This window comes from Callorhinchus milii, unplaced genomic scaffold (genome assembly GCF_018977255.1).
Source record: "Callorhinchus milii isolate IMCB2004 unplaced genomic scaffold, IMCB_Cmil_1.0 Scaffold10, whole genome shotgun sequence".
Taxonomy (NCBI): domain Eukaryota; kingdom Metazoa; phylum Chordata; class Chondrichthyes; order Chimaeriformes; family Callorhinchidae; genus Callorhinchus; species Callorhinchus milii.
Window position 1 is genome coordinate 3362088 of NW_024704751.1, and position 7323 is coordinate 3369410.

Here is a 7323-nt window from a genome sequence, read left to right on the forward strand (position 1 = left end):
CAATAATTAAATTGGTCATTTTCAATCTACGACTGTTTGTGGGACATTGCTGTGCGCAATTGGCGGCCGCGTTTGCCCACAAATACAGTCAATTCACTTTACAGTGCGTTCTGTGAAGCGCTTTGGGACGTCCTCCCGACGTGAAAAGCGCTATATCAAATGCAAGGATTATTATTATTATTATTATTATTTGTTATTTGGAAATACCTTCCGGCCTCCAGAGCACGTCTTTGAATCAGATGTATTTATAGAAGGGTCTTAATTACTTGCGTGTTATCACACAAGGAAAATTGCTTATTGCATACTCTGCAGTTATCATTCGTGTCCTCAGTGCTATTTTTAACTTATTAACCTGTGAGAGAGATGCAGGAACGATAATGTCTGAATTTCCAGTATGTCAATATTCAGACATTGAGTATCCATTATACAATGGATTGTGAAGTGTATTACGTCGTATGTGAGCCAATCAAACAAGTAATTTCCTCAAACGTAAAGTTACAGGAAACTGCTGGGTAAAATTCAGTAGTTTCTTGTTTCATTGCAATTAGAGGCATCAAGGCTTGTCCCAAAACCAACCAAAACAGATTGAATTGTTCCACATACAGTCATTCGGCCCATTATTCCATATCGTTGTTTGCTCCTCCAGGAAGCCGTCCTTTGGGTGAGATGGTAAACTGAGGTCCCGTCTGTCTGTTCAGGTGGGGGTTAAAGATCCCGTAAAGGGGCTTCTTCTAGTTAACAAATGCTCCAGATAAAAATTGCTCCTACTCTTCATAGCTGTTTGTGATACATTCTGTGCACAAATTAGCTGTCGCTTTCGCCTGCAAAAATACACAATCGTCGCACTTTTCTTTAAAATATTATGAATATTTTGAGACATTTCAATCGCGTGATAAGGTGCCATACGAAATGCAAGGAATCTTAGTATTGTAGATCATAATCTCAATACTTTGGTCTTTCCCTATATCCTCTAACATGCTTCCTCTGCATTACCTTATCCAACTTGTTTTTTCAATGCTTCGAACGAATATCAGGAAACAAGTTTGAAACTGTAATCTAATCTCACTGAATTGACAATGGTTCTCAATCCATCTTTATTGGTGGCGTTAATTATCTCATAAAACCATATAAGATCTATAAGATCACCTCTAATTCTTCTATATTCTAGAGAATATAGGCCTAGTTTACTCAACCTATCCTCATAGGTAAACCCCCTTATCCCAGGAGCCAACCTAGTGAATTTACGCTGCACCCCCTCTAAGGCGTGTATGTCCCTTCTTAGATAAGAAGACCAAAACTGCATACAATATTCTAGGTGCGGTCTCACCAAGACCTTATACAACTGCAATAAGACTTCCCTACTCTTGAACTCTAACCCTTTTACAACGAACGCTAACGTGGCATTAGCCTTCCTAGTAGCTTGCTGTACCTGCATACTAACTTTCTGTGACTGGTGTACAAGGACACCCAAATCCCTCTGAACACTAACTTTATCTAGTCTCTCCTCCTCTAGAAAATAATCCGTTTTTCTATTTTTACTACCCAGGTGAATAACTTCATAATTCCCCATGTTATATTCCATCTGCCACCTTCTTGCCCACTCACCCAGCCTGTCTATTTCCCTTTGCATTCTTTGTGTGTCATCCTCACAGCTTACTCTCCCACCTACTTTGTGTCGTCCACATATTTAGATATGTTAAGTTCTATTTCCTCATCTAAATCATTGATATAGACTGTAAATAATTGAGGCCCAAGCATTGATCCTTGTGGCACTTCACTAGTCACATCCTGCCAATCTGAGAAGGAATTGTTTATCCCTACTCTCTGTTTTCTTCCTAATTAGCCTGTTGGAATGTATATATGTATTATATACAACCAGAAGGAGTTGTATGCCCTGATTGGCCTCCTCTTTCTGTTAGTTTTAGATAAGAAAGTGTTCTGATTAAGCATGCAGAATAGTGAAAAACATGCCCAAGTAAGGCAGACTGAAACTGGTGCAAAAAGGCTGTAGGGGCCCACCAGACAAAAAAAGAAGCAAAAAGAAACAAAAAGGTATATAAACTTGGGCTAAGGGGTGGTCTTTAGAGATCTCTCCAGGGCAGACTTGGTTCTTGGAACAGAAGGACTGGTAGTATTGCTCTGTTATTTTATATTGCATTAATTTTGTATAACCGACATTATTCGTATGCTTGATAAATTGTTGAAATCCGCCATTTGGTTTATCAAGATTGAACTTATTTTCTGGGTGCAGGATCGGTTGCAAATGAGTCCGATACCCTAACAAATTGGCGTAGTCGGCAGGATCTTGACAGGATTTCCAGTGGTTTCTTACATGCGAGTGAATGGGGTCAGTTGTGCCCGGTCGGAGGAACAGGTGTATTGTTATTTGAGCCATCCCCGGCTGATAATAGGGTGTATTGTTATTTGAGCCATCCCCGGCTGATAATAGGGTGTGTTGTTATTCGAGCTATTTGCGGCTGATAACAGGGTGTGTTGTTATTCGAGCTATTCCCGGGAGGGGAATTGTTTTTTTTGTTATTTTTTTGTCAATCTACCCCTGAAGGAGGTGGTTGCTTGGCTGTTTGTCGTGATTAGTGGAGCATGTAGCAAAGGAAAGACACTAATTGTGGGTGATTTTAACCTGCACATAGACTGGGACAACCAAATTGGGAAAGGTAACTTCGAAGAGGAGTTTATAGAATGTATTAGAGATAATTTTCTCAATATGCTGAGGAGCCGACCAGGGAACAAGCCATATTAGACCTTGTTTTGTGTAATGAAACAGGGCTGATCAGCAAACTGGAACTTAAGGCTCCTCTCGGGCAAAGCGATCATAATATGATGGAATTTAGCGTTAAGTTAGAGAGGGAAGTAGTTAAGTCTGAAGCAAAAGTCTTCAATTTAAATCGAGCCAACTTTGCTGGTATGAGAGAGGATTTAGCCAGAATAAACTGGGAGACTAAACTTAAAGATTTGACGGTAGACCAGCAATGGCAGACATTCAAGGAGATAGTGCAAAATTCCCAACGAGCACATATTCCTTTGAGGAATAAGAATGCCATGGGAAAGGTGGTGCAGCCATGGCTAACTAGAGCAGTTAGGGAAAGTATCAAATCAAAAGAAAAAGCCTATAAAACAGCGAAGATGAGTAGTAAACCCGAGGATTGGGAGAACTTTAGGGAACAACAGAGGAGGACCAAAAAATTGATCAAGAGGGAGAAAATAGATTACGAGGGCAAACTAGCAAAGAACATAAAAACAGACTCCAAGAGTTTTTACAAATATATAAAGAGGAAAAGGCTAGCGAGGGTGAATGTGGGTCCATTACAGGCAGAGACCGGAGGAATTATAATAGGGGACAAAGACATGGCAGAGTCATTAAACAAGTATTTTTCTACAGTCTTCACCGTAGAAGACACTGGAAACATACCAAAAATAGAGGACCAAGAAGACAATGTTAGCGAGCAACTTAGGGAGATTAACATTAGTAAAGAGATGGTTCTAGGTAAATTGTCGGGTCTTAAAACCGATAAATCCCCTGGACCGGATGGCCTGCATCCGAGAGTTTTAAAGGAGGTGGCTACTGAGATAGTGGATGGCATGTCTATAATCTTCCAAAAGTCTGTGGATACTGGAAAAGTTCCCATTGATTGGAAGATTGCAAACGTAACTCCACTATTTAAGAAGGGTGGGAGAGAAAATAGGGAAAACTATAGACCAGTTAGTTTGACGTCAGTTGTAGGGAAAATTCTTGAGTCCTTAATAAAAGACGTAGTTATGGGATACCTGGAAGACCATAAAAAGATTAGGCAGAGTCAACATGGCTTTACAAAAGGGAAGTCATGCTTGACTAACCTTTTAGAATTTTTTGAGGATGTATCCAGCAGGTTGGATAAGGGGGAACCAGTAGATGTGGTATATTTGGATTTTAGGAAGGCATTTGACAAGGTGCCACACAAAAGGCTGTTACTCAAGATCAAGGCCCACGGGATTAATGGGAAAATATTAACATGGATAGAAGAGTGGCTATCGGGTAGAAAGCAGAGAGTAGTGATAAACGGATCATTCTCGAATTGGCAGGATGTAACTAGTGGAGTGCCACAAGGATCAGTGCTTGGGCCTCAGCTATTTACCATTTACATCAATGATCTGGACGAGGACATTGAATGTAATGTGTCTAAATTCGCGGATGATACTAAACTAGGTAGCAGAGTGAGCTCTCAGGATGATGCAAAAAGATTGCAACAAGATATAGATAGGCTCGGGGAGTGGGCAAGTAGGTGGCAGATGGAATTCAATGTTAGCAAGTGTGAAATTATTCACCTCGGTAGCAAGAATAAAAGAACAGATTATTTTCTGGAAGGGGAGAAGTTAGATAGAGTTAGTATTCAAAGGGATTTGGGTGTCCTTGTACACCAGTCCCAAAAAGTTAGTTTGCAGGTGCAGCAGCAACTAAGAAGGCGAACGGCAGTTAGCGTTCATTTCGAAAGGTTTAGAATATAAGAGTAGGGAAGTCTTGCTGCAACTGTATAGGGCTTTGGTGAGACCGCACCGAGAGTATTGTGTGCAGTTTTGGTCTCCTTATTTAAAAAAGGACATACTTGCCCTCGAGGGGGTGCAGCGTAGATTCACTCGGTTAGTTCCTGGGATGAGGGGACTGACCTATGAGGATAGGCTGAATAAACTAGGGCTGTATTCTCTAGAGTACAGAAGAATTAGGGGGATCTTATTGAAACTTATAAGATTCTTAAAGGGCTGATAAAGTAGACACTGAGGGTCTGTTTCCCCGGTAGGAGAATCTATAACCAGGGGTCACAGTCTTAAAATTAAGGGTCAGCCTCTTAGAACAGAGTTGAGGAAACATTTCTTCACTCAGAGGGTAGTGAACTTATGGAATTCACTACCCCAGAAGGCTGTAGATGCTCAGTCCTTGAACATTTTCAAGGCTGAGACTGATAGATTCTTGAAAAATAGAGGGATTAGGGGATATGGGGATAGGGCAGGTAATCAGAGTTAGGTGAGAAGATCAGCCATGATCTTATTGAATGGCGGAGCAGGCACGAAGGGCCAAATGGCCTACTCCCGCTCCTAATTCTTATGTTATGTTCTTATGTTCATTGTGTTGTGATTGTGTTGGGTGTGCAATCGTTGCAGGACAATTGTTGTGTGAGACCGCCACCGAACAGTCAGTTGTTTGGGATGGACAAACCATAATAGCTAGTTACGTTGAAACCAGATAGTCCAGTATGGAGAGCGGTGATAAACCTAAGTGGGCGAGGGGTTTTCAAAAGAAATTGGAAGAGACTTGTAAAGGAAAGGCTTGGGAGTGTGCTACAGTGGTGCTAAGGCAAGGAGTGACCGAAGTCAAAAAGTTAATAGGGCAAATAGAGACGGAGGGTGCGAAACTTAAATTGCGGCAAAAGGATAAAAGGTGTTCAAATATTGCATGCGGAAGTTAGTCGTGCAGGGGTTGCCCGACAGGGAATCAGTCAAGAAGTTGAGTGGTGAGTGTAAAGAGGGGGCACGCTGACTGCCGAAAGAGAAAAGGAGAGAGTAGAGTGGGAGATAGAAAGGAAACTTTTAACTGCCGACAGGGAGAAGGAGAAGGCGGAATGGGAACTGGAACGGAAAACTCAGCGGACGAATGAGCGCTTCTTAGAAAGTGAGTGTAATAGGATGAAGATTAATAGCAACACTGGGGCCAGCACCTCGCTGATCTGATGCAGTGCAAAGCCGAGAACAAGCAGTTAGAAGAGGAGGTTGGTAGTCTGACAGTGCGTACTAGGATCCTGGAGGGGGCCCTCATATATAAAATGGGAATGACGGGAAGTCATGACTGTGCTACATGCGAAAGGAGGATTCGGGAGATGGAGGAAAAATTGGGAGTACAGTGGGCAGCGATATTGGTCTGTACAAGGGAGTAAGGTGACCGACTCCGGGAATGGGGTAGACTGGGGAAGTCTGGAGGAGGAAACCGCACGATACCATGATAGTGAAGACGAGACCAGGTATGGCAGCGCGTGTTTAGTGACTCGGAGAAGGAATTATGAGGTTGACGCGGGTGTGAGGGGCCCGTTGGCAGGAGAGGTGGAGGAGGACAGACCTTTGCCGCTATCCGATAGGAAGGCGCTGATTTCGGAACTAGCTTGCCCAGTCAAATCGGGATTGGCCCCGACGCGATGGGAAGCTTGCTGGGAGGCATTCGTACGAAGCCACCCCGAACTATCCGCCGCGGACCAGAAGGTGATACTGATAGGAAATGCTAGCAGTGATACCAAGGCAATGTTAGATCCGCAAGTGTGGACTGCAGCCACCGCGGACGATGTTCAGGCTACTATTTTGGATTTATTTAATGGATCGTTTGACGCGCATAACGAGAGGGGGATAATGCATGTGATGCCGACGGGAGAACCGGTTGCATTCCACATGCGTTTGTGGCGATGCCTTGCCAAATGTCAGGAAGGGAATATGGATCAACAGCAGTGTCAGAATTCGGTGTCATATAAACGATGTTTTTTGGTTAAATTGACCCCCGGGTTATGGGCTGTGGCAGGTTACGGCATTAATCCAAATACTGATTGGACCGAGTTGCTGGGCCTACTAAAACGATGCACTCAAGCTATGCCAAAACCACAACCCGATGCCCTGCAAGAGGGAATGTGCAATGAGGTAGAGGGCAGAAGAGATAGATGGGAGAGCGAGGATAATAGAGACAGAGTGCGGCGACAAGGCAAAGGATATGTCAAGGGGGGCCACGGTGATAGGGATGGACGAAAGAGAGATGAGAAAGGCAGGGGTGTTTGCTACAAATGTGGAGGATTCGGCCATTGGGCGAATAACCCGGTCTGTCCACTAATTCATAATAAGAGGCAACTGGTCAATAAAACCGAAGGGAAGGGGGATGGCGAGGTGAGCTATGCCGTACTGTTAGAAATGGTGAGAAGACTGAAGGATCAGGAGTCGGCCAGGCAGGGACCTACCCCACCCCCCAGACCTGAGATTAATTTGGTAGAGGGGGACTCGTCGGAGAAACAGTGACGGAGTGCTCCTCCCTCAGGTCGGACATTTGGTCGAGATAATAGCAAATTTATACCCTTTGCTAAAACACTGGGAAATAGACCATTTGTGGCAACAAACCTCTAAGGGAGGAACAGTCGGATATTAGTGGATAACGGGGGTACAAACACTCTAATACATTGTGAGTATATACCCGCTGAGCCGTTCTTAACAGGATGCTTGAAGGAGGGGACAATGGATTCAGATATTGACCACTAATAGCAGATACTGGGCTTGGTTTCAGGTGGAGCGCCAACAGTCATAGCA